Below are 318 nucleotides of genomic sequence, written 5' to 3'. Positions count from 1 at the left end.
AAACTTAATTATTAACAATAACAACAAAGACAAAAAAAACAGACCAAAAAACCATGTTTTTTTTTTCTTTTTTTCCCATTAATAATATATAATATGATGCATGTACATTCAACAACCAATTTTAAATTTTTATTGCAAAAGCAAGAACAAAAACTTATTAAAAATATGGAAGTTGATGATATTTACACTCTAATTTGTCTTTTTTATATTTTATTTTATGTGTAAAATATGTTCACAAATAGAGTGTAAATAACAAGAAATGGAAATGGAGTGTAAATATAAAATATATATCAAATAAGACAATAAAACTAAAGGGAA

The sequence above is a fragment of the Primulina huaijiensis genome, chromosome 3, assembly GCF_012295235.1.
Source record: "Primulina huaijiensis isolate GDHJ02 chromosome 3, ASM1229523v2, whole genome shotgun sequence".
Classification (NCBI taxonomy): Eukaryota; Viridiplantae; Streptophyta; class Magnoliopsida; order Lamiales; family Gesneriaceae; genus Primulina; species Primulina huaijiensis.
This window is presented reverse-complemented; position numbering follows the sequence as displayed.